Source organism: Capsicum annuum, chromosome 12 (genome assembly GCF_002878395.1).
Source record: "Capsicum annuum cultivar UCD-10X-F1 chromosome 12, UCD10Xv1.1, whole genome shotgun sequence".
NCBI lineage: Eukaryota > Viridiplantae > Streptophyta > Magnoliopsida > Solanales > Solanaceae > Capsicum > Capsicum annuum.
The window spans coordinates 70,472,994-70,486,656 of NC_061122.1; positions in this window are offsets into that span (position 1 = coordinate 70,472,994).

Consider the following 13,663-nt stretch of genomic DNA (forward strand, 5'->3'; position numbering starts at 1 on the left):
GTTATTGTGGGCATGGGTCGCAATCGTACATCCTTATTGCTAGCCCAATTGTGATCGGGGCATCATTTTGCAATTGCAAGTGCCCCAGCTTATGATTTTGGATCATTTTGAGTCCACTCGGCCCCTCGAGATTCATCTGGAATCCAGTGAAACACAAAAAATTATGCTATCCTAACAAATTTGATGCTTTGGAATCGATGGCAATATTTGATTTTTGAAAAAATGTCATTTTGACGAAGTTGACCTCTGAAATTCAAAATTATAATTCTCCTAATCAAGGACCGAAATAAGATTAAAAATTTGCATAACCATACCAAATATGTTACCACCCTAAAATCGATGTTCCGAATTTGCTAGCGCAATCTTTATGTCATCCATTGCACGGATCAAAAGATAACTACAGAAGTCGATAATAAGTTTCTCAAAGCCACCAAAAACTATAAAATCACATAAATGACATCAAAATGCATTGAAAACCATGCCAATTATCTCCACACCCTAGAAATACCACAATGAAACTATAGGAAGGAGTAAAATAGTTAAATCACAAAAAACACCTATTTCACTTATTTCACCAAAATTCAGATCGTTAGATGTTTCTTCTTCTTGATTTCTACTGCTCATCAGCCAATCCCTATTACTGGAATTTACAATATTTATATGGTGGTTTTATTGTTTTTCTAAACCTAAATAACACGCCTAAAGGATCTAACTAGAATTAATCGTGAAGTGTCGCCTTGTTTTTCATGATCGTCTATATCTATTTGGTTGCTATACGTTCATTTTAGTGTATGTGAATCTGATGTTGTCCTCACCAGGTTCCATTAGAAGGTGACCATTTGGGTTTGAAGAGTTTCTTGAAATTTTAGGGATATTATAGGTTGTCCACCTTTTGGTTTATAACTTTTTCCTAGTTCATCATTCATCTCTGTAATGATTATTAAATAAACAATATCGCTACAATTAAATAATTAGGAACTATCGAGGTAGGGATATATGTGCAAAATGTTATTAACATTCTACTTTAATTTTCAATTATTTTATGTGTCAAATGAACCCTTTAATTATCTTTTAACTATGTAATATAATGAGCATTATTGTCATAGGAGATATGCCCATTGGTTTACCATATTATTAGAATTCATGTCTATGGGTACTATTTAATAATGTCAACATGTTAAGTATCAGTTAATTCTTATAAACATTGACCTCTTGATATTATAATAAAATATTTCATCATGTTGATTGATTACCTTCATGTATAAATCATGTCTATAAGGTTAACTAATCTCCTCATGTTAATTAATCTACAACACTAAATATCATTCCTATTGGATTTATTCAAGTACTTCTAGAATGTTTATTACCTTGATAACCTTTATTTAATCAAGAGGCTTTCATGAAGTCGCTATGTGCTACATGTCACGTCCGATTTGTTTTGTTTGGTTCTAATCCCGAGTCTAAATGAGCAACTTAAAATATTATTTTTTCTAGACCCAAATCCAAAATATCATGTCCTCTGCCTCTTCGACATTAAGTTGTGATAGATAGGTATTTTAGGGAATGCTAGTTTTTATCATTTTCTTTAGCACTTTTTTACGTTTATTAACAACCAAATAATAAAATTTAGGTGGGTAGTCGGAGATGATAGAATGTGCTCGCTGAACAATATAAGCAACCCTTACCCCTCAAATTAGATTAAGAAGTATTATTTTAGTTGCACGGGATGATCCTGATAGGATAAAATTCCCCTCCCCTTCAATTGCTTTCCTCCTATGTAGGAAGTATTCTAAATGAAACACTTATGGCCCGATAAACTGTTACGCATTGGTTATACTCCTTTAAAAGACTTTTTATGGATTTTAGAAATTTCAATCACTTAGGGGATTTTCAATTTATTTTTGTGTGTTGTCATTTATTTGGGGTAGCCTAGGTTTATTATCTCTCTTATTACAATATCATTGTGTCCCTTCTCTGTTCTCGCTTATCTAGTATTTTTATTTATAGTTTCCTTCTATGTATGCTTTATTAATAAATATGATCTATTTCCTTTATTCCTTATCAATTCAATTTATATTAATTAGATAATATATAAGTTGCTTCATGCGTAATTATTTAATTATTAATTATGTTAATAAAAAATGATTAAACTTTTGTTCATCACATAAAATCCCCTATGTCATATATGTATTTTGTTGGGATCCACATTTGTGGACCCTAAAATGTGATCAATACCTTCCTTTTTAGGTATTTTGAATCCTTTTGATGTAGACTCGTCAAATAAATATTCGCAATTTGTAGTAGAATGACATCCTAACGCATCATAAATCATTAGATGGTGACTATTCTATTCTAAATCATCTTGAAATAGTTGTCATGTTGAATCCCGCTTTTCATGAAAATAGGTCCCGACGCTATTAATATTTCTAAGACAACCTTTCGTACTTTAATAGGCAGTGCATATTTTTGTTGATGTCTTTTGGGTTGAGTAACGCACTGGCAACCTTCATGAATTTAATGAAGGGTGTCTTTGATACTTTCTTGGATTCATTTGTTTTTGTCTTAATTTATGATTTTGGGTGTACTCTAACAGTAAAACGGATCATGCAAAATATTCATGTATTGTTTTTGATATATCTATGGACAAGAACCTTCACACAAAAGTCTCCAACTGTTAATTTTGAATGTCATATATGTCCTCTTTTGGGCATGTGATTTTTAAAAAAGGTTTAATGATAGATCCCAAAAGTTTGAGGCGGTTAAGAGTTGGATTTGGCTTAAAAAAAGAAGTCGAAGCTCATAGTTTGCGTGTTTGGCATGTCATTATTGCAGGTTCATTAATATTTTTTCTTTGATTGACACTAACTTTATGAGGTTTACTTATAAATAAGTGTTCATCATATGGTTTGATAAGAGGGAAAAGGCCTTCCATAAAATCAAGTCTCTTTTGACGACAAATCCTATTATTTCTTGCATGGGGAAAGTAAATATTTTAGAGTACTTTCTGATGCTTCACGTTCTATCTTGGGTAATGTATTAATACACAATAAGAAATTAATAGCCTATGCTTCTAGGTAATTGCAGGTCTACTAGAGGAATTATCTGACTCATCAGTTAAAGTAAGTGGCACTGGTCTTTGCACCCTAAATATAGAGGCACTACTTTTATAGTGTTACGTGTGAGGTTTTTACAAATTATCAAAGTTTGTAGCATATGTTCACTTACATGAACTTACATCTAAGTTAGTGTCATTGGATGGAGTTTTTAAAGGATTATGATATTTTCCTAAATTATCATTCAAAATAGGAAAGTTTGGTGGTAGATACACTGAGCAGGAAATTTATAGTAATAGGAAGTTTAGCTTGCTTAAATGTAACAATGAATCCATTACCAAGAGAGATTCATACTCTAGTGATATAGTATATGAAGTTTGGAGTATCATAAAAAGTTAAAGTGTTGGAAATTATTTAAGTGAGGTTTATTTCCATGGTCAAATCAAGGCCATATAGTTTTAGGATGTGAAGTTGATAATGATTTGGAATAAAGTGTGCTGCAGTGAGGACCAAGAGGCTACTCTTGATGCTAGTGGAGCGTTGAGGGTGAAGGGGTATGTGTGTTCCCTATGTTGATGATTTAATTCCTGATATATTAGAAGAATGTCACGGCTCTAGATATTTTATGCATCCTAGTAAAACCAAGATGTATTATGAGTTGATATAACTTTATTAGTGGCCTCAAATGAAGAAGGAGATAGTGGTTTATATGGCTAAGCATAAAAATGTCAACAAGAAAAATATGAGTATTAGAAGACTGCAGGTCTACTTTTGAAAATGCCCTCTCCAGCGTGGAAATGGTATAAGATTGTGATGGATTTTACTATGGGTCGTCCAAACACCTTGGGACAGTGTGATTGAATCTAGATCATTGTTGACACGATAACAATGTCTGTATATTTTATTCTCATCAAAGTAAATTATAATTCAAAGAAATAATCCAAAATCTATGTTAAGGAGGTCATGAGGTTGCATGAGATTCCACTCTTCACAATATCTAATAGAAGTAAATACTTTACCTCCAACTTTTGGCATAATTTACATGGGGAGATGCGCACTAAGCTACCTCACAGTACTATATTTCATCCTCAAACTAAAGGGTACTTTGAGATAACTATTTAGGTGCTAGATAAAATGCTTTAGGTGTGTGTGGATGACTTTAGAGGTCATTGAGATTAGTTTCTAGCATTGTTCAAGTTTTCATACAACAACAGTTATCATTCCAGTTTTGACATGGCCCCATTTAAGACTCTATATAAGAGGAGATATAAATCACTCATAGGCTAGTTTAAGAAAGGTGATATGAAACCTTAGGGCATTGATCTTTGAAAGGCTAATAAGAGAAGGTAAGGCTCATTCAATAAAGGTAGTTAGCATCCCAAAGAAGGCATAAAAGGTATATGGATAGTAAGGTTAAAGACATATTTTTCAAGAAGGAAGAACGTGTACTATTTAAGGTTTCTCCTATGATGATAATGATATAGTTTTGAAAGTGTGCCAAGCATATCCCTAGGTATATGTCCTATTTAAATCTCTTGTTGATATGGGTGTGGATGGTTACAGATATACATTGCTCCTAAGTTTATCGAGAGTTCATCAGGTATCTTATGTTTCTATGCATAAAAAGTGTTACGTGGATGGTCAATAATCATTCATTAGGATGTGTTATTGTTACATAAGAACCTCTTCAACGGACTACAAAATCTACTACATTATTCCTCATACCATCCTACCGGTAATGGTACCTCAAAGCAACGGGATAAAAAATTCTACTACATCCTTCCTCATACCACACTACTAGTAATGCTACCTCAAGTCATGATACATCTCAGTCACACCCTAATAGATGTAATAACTAAACTATGGGCCTCCTCTAATATCAATCTAATATAATCACCCACTCTCATCCCAAAAACTCGAACCCCAATCCTCAAAACTCTATCTAAATAAAGTGAGGCTTTCTTAGACTAGCCACTTAATATCTTATCCCGAATCACCCTCAATCCAACATCATCAAACATATTAGCTTGAATCTACTCCATCAGAGAAGTCCTAGCCCCCAAAAATGCCAAAACGAACCTAGTTGTAAAAATATAAATCCTAACCATTTGGTTAGATAAAGATGGAACCCTAAGGCCATATTCCTCTCCTGGGTGAAAAGTTGCACCAAGTTACCTATGCTAGTCGATTTATAGCTCAACACATTTATAACCACATTAGGATGATATAGAATAGTAAAGTCATAATCTTTAAACAACTCGAGCCAATAATATTGTCTTATATTTAGATCCCACTTGGTCAAGAAGTACTAAAGGCTATAATGATCCAAAAAAATCTCACAACGAACTACATACAAGTAGTGCCTCTACATCTTCAAAGAAAAAACAACCGCGCAACACTCCAAATCATGGGTAGGGTAATTTTTTCATGGGATTCAACTGACGAGAAGAATATGCAATCACCTTACCCTCCTTCATTAACACAATACCTAGCCCAACACTTGAACATCACAAAAGACGTTGAATCCCATGACTTTCTTAGGAAAAGTAAATATAGGAGCCGAAGTCAACAAATCCTTGAGCTTTGGAAAGCTCTCCTCACAAGCATCAGACCTCTAGAAAGAAATCTTCTTCTGAGTCAACTTGGTAAGCAGAGTTGCAATGGATGAAGAATCCTCAACAAAATATCGATAGTATCCTGTCAAGAAAATAAAACTCCAAATCTCAGAGGGAGAAGTAGGTCTATCTCTATCATGAACCACTGTAACTTTTACTGGATCAACCATAATACCTTTCTAAGTCACTACGTAACCCAAGAAAGAAATAAACTCCAACCAAAACTCATACTTGGAGAACTTGGCATATAACTTCTCATCCTTCAATCTCTAAAGTACAATCCGTAGATGCTCCTGATGCTCAGCCTCACTCTTGGAATAAATAAAGATATTATCTATAAGTATAATAAAAAAGGAATTGACATACAGTCAAAACACCTAGTTCACCAACTCCATGAATACCGCTGGGGTATTTGTCAACCGAAAGAACATGACCAAGAACTCTTATGAACATATCGAGTATGAAAAGCTGTCTTCAGAATATTTAAAGCTCTAATCCACAACTGATGGCACCCAAATCACAAATCAATCTTTCAAAATACCATGGAACCCTAAAGCTGAATAAAAAATCTTCAATACGAGAAAAGAGGATACTAATTCTTAACTTTCACCTTATTTAATTGTTGATCATCAATTCAAATATGCATAGACCCATCCTTCTTCTTCAAAAACAAGATAGGCGTACCCCAAGGTGATACACTAGGTCAAATGAATCCCTTATCCAATAACTATTGCAACTAATCCTTAAATTCACTTAACTCGATTGAGCCCATCATATAAGGAGGAACACAAATGGGCTTGGTGCCTAGCTCAGCATTAATAGAAAAATCAATATCACGATCTGCAGGCATGCAAGACAAATCTGTAGGAAATACATCCATGTACTCAAGTACAACATGAACAAAATCTAGGAAAGGAGGTGAAACAACACTAGTATCACAAATATGAGCTAAATAAGATAAATATCCTTTCTCAATAAATCGAAGACCTAGAACATAATAAATAAACCTCTTAGGACTTGAATGGAGAGCACCTTTCCAAGTTATCCTCAGCTCGACCAGTGAAGATAAATTCATGATCTTAGCAAAACAATCTAGGACAACTTAATAAGGAGCCAACAAATCTATACGCAAAATAACATTGAAGTCAACCATATCTAACATAAGAAAATCTACCCAAGTCTCCGCCTAGAGTTCACAATACGGGATCGGCATACCCGATCCACCACTAAAAAATATCCTACAAGGGTAGATACAAGAATAGTCATGGAAAGTAGCTCACTAACAAAGTTAAAACTGGATGAAAAATATGTAGATACAATAGGTGAAACTCGATCTAGGATCAAATAACATAGATGCAGATCTGAAAAATAAACCGGGATCATACCTGTGATCACAGCATCTGAAGTTTCTTCCTCAGGTCTGGCAGGTATGGCATAACACTGTCCACGAAGACCAACCAGCTGAGTTTCCCCATGACCACCACCATAGGTTCCACTACCCCTGCCCTTCAAGCCTCTAGTAGAACCCCTATCTCTCACGAGCAAAATAGAAATATCGATAATCACATAATATGGACAGTCCTTACAAATATGGACAACCCTTGGAAATATGGACAGTTTAATCACATACATAGAAAACTCAATGGTTCGATTCAACAGAAGAAGGTACCACTAGGCTTCAACGGCCGCCCAAAACTATAAGGTCTACTACCCAAACTCTATAAGTTCACCTAAACTATTCTACCAAGATAACAATGAGAACCTATGAAATCTTCTCCTCGAGAACCCTGACCTCTAAACTTACAAAAATAATGCTTTTTTTTGGCGCCTCCCTAAGATGCTTGTAGATACCCTTAGTCATGTTAGCATGATCTACTTTACTCACAAAGAATGCTCTAAATACAACTATCAGAGATGTAGCCAGCTTAAGAGAGACATACAAACCCTTTACAAACTCTTGAAACTTCTAAGATTCAATCAAAATAATTGTATAAGAATATCTGGACAAGGCATGAAAGCATGCTTCATACTTTGCAACTATTATAAAGCCTTTCTCTAGATGATCAAACCTATCTCTTCTCGATCCCTTAGACTGTAACGCATAAATCTTTCCAAAACTACATCAGTAAACTAAACCCACATCATCTTGAGTGAATTAAGAGGTCTATAACAAACAAGTGACCTCCACTAATCTCGAGCAGTAGCTCTCATTTAATAGGTAGCATATGCAACCCTATGCAACTCAAGAAAACAAAAATTTTGTAACTCATAGGAATCCTCGTCCATACCACCACTGAATCTAAAAGGACACAAATGAGTACATCTCTCAAACCTTTTTTGATCCTCAAAAAATATAACTATACTTATAATAAGAGGAGATATAGTTAATCTGCTAGGATAAAATCACATCTGAGGAGGTAACATAGATAAAGGCTGAACTTCCTATTTTAGAACACTATATTGAATACTGGTGCTAATAGAGGAATAGTACTTGGGGACTAAGGGGTATAAAAACCAAAGCAGGTGTAACTAGAGGATCCACACTCATAATTAGAGGAATACCCAGCAAAACCAAAGTATAACCCTCTAAACAGGATATCAAACACACTAACGACCCATCCAAGACTAGGGTAGAGGAACTTGGTGGAATTGAATTTGGACCCACAACTTCAATATGCTCAATATAAGGCTCAAGAGAGAGTCTCCTAATACTTCTCCTAGATGTGGCTGATCCAGTACCCATCCACTCCGTCAAAATCATCCACGACTCAAGGATCTCTCTCTTGATTAAGGCTTCACATCTCTGACCTCGCATGACCTAGTCAACACCATCTACACAGAAAGTGTAAAACATAACTCAATACACATGATTTGAAAGAAATATGCATAATAAAGAATAAAATAAGAAAAGTTTCCTTAAGAGATCATATAGCCTCTCAAAGATAGGTATGGACGTCTATGTACTAATCTGCGAAGCTCTATTAGACAGTCATTATTATAGCGTTGAGACCAATAAACATGGTTGCTTCTATACCAATTTGTCACAACCCAAAAATAAGGGTCATAATGGCACTTATCTCGGTGAATCTTGACAAGTAAGTCTATCACACAAATTGATACATAAGGGGGAAAGGGATGATAAAAAACTAAAGGTAATACTTTTAGAGTAGAGCCGAACCCTACACAAATAAAAATATGAATCAAATAACAAAAACAACATATATTCTTTATTTGAATAGTATAAGAAGTACTAATACAATCCGACAATCCAATACAAGGACAAGCAAGATAGGATACAACTCTATCTCTGAAATACAATAAAGACATAGCCTAAATATAGATAAGATATAAGTGACTTTGGATACATGAAATTAACCAATACTTTGAAAGCTCCAATAGTTGCTTGAACTTACCCAACTGGGTGCACTAGTACTAAAACCTGTATTGAAATGGCATAGTAGGTATGAGTATGATCCACTTGTACACAGTAGTTATCATAGGCCAATTGAACAATGTATATAATAAAACATACAAACTACACACAAAGGGTACATCACCTGCAATCAGGAAGTGTCCCACAATGGTAGCCCACACTACTTGCAATAACCGTTCTATAATATCATATATATTTTAACAAACTAGAATAGATCACAAGTATACAATAAACATATACAGGAAAAATAAGAAAGGAATATGTGTATATATATACACACACAAAATCATCAAGTACAAGTATAGGAAAATATAACAATTAGATATGTAACAAGTCAAAAACGAAATACAATCACATCATAAGCATAATAAAGTAGATAAAATGAGAATGATGATGATTATGCATGAGGTTACCACACAACCTCTAAGACTTATCACATAGTCTCTATATTCACATATAGAGCTAAAATTTCTCAATGTAGGACCCATGGGGTTTCATCCACCCATATAAAATCCATATATCATATCTACTCCATGGCACATCCCACGAGGAGGGTTTTATAATATGTAACAATATCTCCGCCCCAACAAATCTCTCAAGGATGGTTTTATAAAAAGGTGGTGCTTGTATTTCTCACTATTTTCATGATGGTACCAATATTACATGAATGAATATGATATGAGGATGTAATACTCACAATCAATCACAATGAGAATTTCCACAACTGACCACATGATATATTTCCCCATCCAACCATAATGATACATTCCCCCAACCACGCAAGCCAATATCCTCTCATTATTTCCATCCATCCATGAATTTTCACATATTTCATATGCCAATAGAGAATGAATATATCACAATGCATAAAGGGTTCCCCAACACACTTTTTCATCAATAAGATAAAATTATTCATATGTGTATAAGGATATAAACATTTCATAAGACCCCACACGGTCATACATATCACATAATGTCTCAAAAACAATAATTATATCACATATAGTCCTCAACATGGGGAAAATTCATTTAGATAAACAATTTTCTGAATAGTTCTCATCCTCTTAACATAAATTTTTATACAAATTATCTAACTAGCCCAATCTGAAAGAGTTAAGCCATAATCTACCTCAAATTCTGAAATCTGTCCTCTAAACTTCAATCCTAAAGCCTTACACCTCACGAATGGACCCAAAATCAACTAAGATAGAAAAATATAAAATCTATGCATCAAAAGGAATCCAACCACTCATATTTTTTAGTTTAAAGTTTATGTCAAAATGGACCCTCAAAAGGGGTTTGTCAAAAAGAAGGGCAAAATCATAACTTTGTTTCAAAATTATGATTTCTATATTTTTAGGAGTCTACAACTGAAAATCCAAACAAAAATAAGTTTAAAATAAGGTCCAAATCAAAGAAAAACCATTTTTAAACTATACTAGGTAAAGTCCTTGAAATCCTTTTAAGAGTCAAGAATCGAAGTTGTTTTAAAGATGAAATTGAGAAAAAAATAGTAATTATAGGATTAAGAACATTTTTCAAGTGAAAAGGTGTTGAATTTGGGCTTAATTTGAAGAAATAATATATTGGACCTTCGAGGTCAAAACACCTAATTTCCACTTTTAACTTCAAATTAAAACAAGAATCTAATGTTAAAGATAGAAGAAATTAGTTAAAGTGGGTGTAATAAGGCTTACAAATAATTTGAAATGGAGAAAGTTGCTCATAAACACAAAATGCTAAGATCTAAGTCTCAAAAATGATGAAAATTATAAAACATCGCTATTTATACTCAGAACGCAAGATCGCGGACCACGGGTTGCGACAGTTGTATCTTATATATCATGGGTATTGTGATTGTAGGAAAGGGACGCGATCCCGACATCCTAACTACTGGACCTACTGCGATCACAACATCATTTCGTGATTGAGGGTATACCGGTGGGGGATTTTGGATTATTTTGATTCCCTGCAGTCCCTCGAGATTCATCCAGAATCCCATAAAAGCAAACAAACTATGCTACCCTATTAAACTTGAAGCTTCGAGTTCAATGTCTATATAAGATTTTTGACAAGACATCATTTCTACAAAGTTGACCTCTAAAATCTTAAATTATATTTTCCTAATCGAGGGTCAAAATGAGATGAAAAAGTGAAATAACTCGACCAAACATGTTAGCATCCTAAAATAGTTGTTTTGTATTTTCTAGCGCAGTCCTTTTTTTCATCCATCACATGGATCAAAAGATAATCACAAATGTACACAATAAGGCTCTCAAAGTCACCAAAACCTATAATATCATGTAAATTGCACCAAAATTCACTGAAAACCATGCTAATTATCTCCTCACCCCAGAAATACCATAATGCAACTAAGTGAAGGGGTAAAATAGTCAAATTACACAAAACCACATATTTCACATATTTCATCAAAATTCAGGTTGTTACATGCTTCTTCTTATTGATTCCTACTACTCATCATTTTGTCCCTATCAATGGAATTTTCAATACTTATATGGTGGTTTAATTATATTTCTAACCTAAACAACATGCCTACGGATCTAACTAGAATTAATGGCGAAGTGTTGCCTACTTTTTTCATAAGCGTCTATTTCTATGTGGTTTCTATATGTTCATAATAGTGCATTTGAATATGATATTGTCCTCACCAGGTTCCATTCGAAGGTGACCATTTGGGTTTGAAGAGATCTGGGAGTTTAAGGGATTTTATAGGTTGTCCAACTAACCTTTAGTTTTTATCTTTTTCCTATTTCATCATTCTTCTATATAATAATTATTATATAAACATTATCTCTATAATGAATGAATTGGCTACTGTCGGGGTAGGGACCTATGTGCTAAATGTTATTAAACTGCAACTACAATTTCCTATTCTTTTATGTGTCAAATGCACCCTTTAATTAGCTTTTACCTATGTAATATAATGAGCATTATTCTCATAGAAAATATGCCCATTGGTTTACCACATTATTATAATTCATGTCTATGGGTACTATTTAATAATTTCAGCATGTTAAGTGTTAGTTAATTCTTAAAATCCTAGACCTATTGATACTGTAATAAAATCTTTCAGCATGTTGATTGATGACCAGCTAGAAATCATGTTGATAAGGTTAACTAATCTCCTCATATTTATCAATCAACAACACTAAATATCACACCCATAGGACTTATTCGAGTACTTCGAGAATGCTTATCCCTGGAACAACTTTAATTAATCAAGAGACTTTAATGAAGACGATATGTGCTACTTGTTAAATCATGTTTGTTTTGTTTGGTGCTAATCCTGAGTCTAAATAAGAAACTTAGAATTTTATTTTATCTAGACCAAAATTCAAAATATCATGTCCAATACCTCTCGGACATTATGTTGGGATAAATAAGCATTTTAGAAAATGTTGATTTTTATCATTTTCTTTAGCAGGCCTCAATGTTTATTAGCAACCTAATAATCAAAATTAAGCGTGTAGTGGGGAATAATAAAATATGCCAGATGAATAATATGAGCAACCCTTCCCCCTCAAGTTACGTTGTGAAGTGTTATTTTAGTTTCACGGGAAGATCCCGTTAGGATAAAATTTCCCTCCCCTTCAACTGCTTTCTTCCTACGTAAGGATTATTCTAAAAGATATATTTATGCCCCTATGAACTATTTCACTTTGGTTAAAACCTCCTTAAAAAGACATTTCACGGAATTTAGCGATTTCCATCACTTAGAGTATTTTCAACTTATTAGTCTATTTTATTATTTGGGGTAGTCTTGGTTTATTATCTCTCTTTTTACTGTATCATTGTGTCCCTTCTTTCTTTTCTCTTATCTAATATTTTTATTTGTAGTTTCCTTCTATGTATGCTTTATTAAAAAATATGATCTACTTCCTATACTCCTCATCACTTCAGTTTATATTAGTTAGATAATAAATATGTCTCTTCATGCCTAATTATTTAGTTATTAATTATGCTAATAAAAATTATCAAATTTTCATTTATCGCATAGAACCCCCCATGTTATATATGAATTTGATTGGGATCTACATTTGTGGACCTTGAAAGGTGCTTAATACCTTCCTTTTGTGATAATTTGAAACCTTTTAATGCAGACACATGAAATAAATATTCTATATTAGTAGTGGAATTCCTCCCTAAAGTACCTTAATTCATTAAATGGAGACTATTATATTTTAAACCATCCTAAAGTAGTTGCCATGTAAAATCCCACTTTTAGAAAAATGGGGCTCGATAGTATTGATATTCCTAAGATAACCTTTAGGTCATTTTATAGGAACTGCATATTTTTGATGATGTCCTTTGGGTTGAGTGACACACTTGCAACCTTTATGAGATTAATGAAGAGTTTCTTTAATGCATTCTTGGATTTATTTTCTTTTGTCTTAATTTATGATTTTGGGTGTACTCTAACAGTAAAATGCATCATGCAAAACAATTATGTATTATTTTTGATATATCGAGGGAGAAGAAGCTTTATGCAAACTTCATCAAATGTGAATTTTGCATGGTTTACATATGTTGTTTAGGGCATG